The sequence below is a fragment of the Neophocaena asiaeorientalis genome, unplaced genomic scaffold (assembly GCF_003031525.2).
Source record: "Neophocaena asiaeorientalis asiaeorientalis breed wild unplaced genomic scaffold, Neophocaena_asiaeorientalis_V1.1 scaffold129, whole genome shotgun sequence".
Taxonomy (NCBI): domain Eukaryota; kingdom Metazoa; phylum Chordata; class Mammalia; order Artiodactyla; family Phocoenidae; genus Neophocaena; species Neophocaena asiaeorientalis.
Window position 1 is genome coordinate 4154787 of NW_020172446.1, and position 865 is coordinate 4155651.

At 58.2% G+C, this 865-nt stretch overlaps 1 protein-coding gene across 7 annotated transcripts in view; it reads right to left on the reverse strand.

Moving 5' to 3' along the window:
* Window positions 1–865, reverse strand: part of MYO18A (myosin XVIIIA) — an 84645-nt gene that overhangs the window by 61146 nt on the left and 22634 nt on the right. The gene's annotated exons all lie outside the window — the stretch shown is intronic.

An 865-nucleotide genomic window follows, 5' to 3' on the forward strand; every position in this document is an offset into this window, starting at 1 on the left:
AGAGACGGAGGAGGCTCTTGGAGTGAGGACGTGGGGTGGGGGGCAGGCAGTGTTGGAGGGTTAGGGGCAAGGGACGCGGAGGGTGAGACTTTCCGACTGACACACACCCAGGCTCCCGACAGCTGAGCTGATACGGCCCCTAAAAATAGCAGAGGAATTTGAGACCTGCAGCCCCCCAGCCCCACAGGCCAGAGTCAAGACATGCACATGCGCGTTCACGTGTACACACACACACACACACACACCCCAGCATGCATGAACACTCGATCACAGCACAGTGCTCCTGAGAACACACAAATCATAGGCTCACCCCAGCCATCTAATTACTGCGGCAGAGGCCAAGACAACCACTAACGTCATATCCAATACAACACACAGGGCCCACTGCCCACTGTGCGCAAACACAGCCGTCCTATAAAGTCCTGCAGGAGCAGAGACCCGCACCATCCGTCTGAGGCCCACTGTGGCCGCCCCCCTGTAATAAATACACCGGGGACGTGCATAGGATCAACCGCACGCTCTGTGTAGACACCCCTCCCACACAGCCAGTGACGGCACAGGCACAGAGGAGGGTGGGGCAGGTGGGGTAGGTGGGGTGTAGTGGGTAGGCCTTGGCCCTGCAGACAGAGGAAATCTTGGGTGTCTGGCAGATGAGCGAGGGCTGCCAGTGAGAGGCCAGCGTTCCCCATGAAGAGAAACCTGGCCTGGCTCTTCAGTTAGCACCACAGGGTACCCAGACCAGGGCTGGGGACACCGGTGAGGCTGAAATGGGAGATGGGCGCAGGTGGGAAGGAGCCAAAAGACAGGTCTTTTGAAGCTGTCTCAGAAGCTGTCAGCTCTGCACCAAAAAAAGAAACAGTGGTTG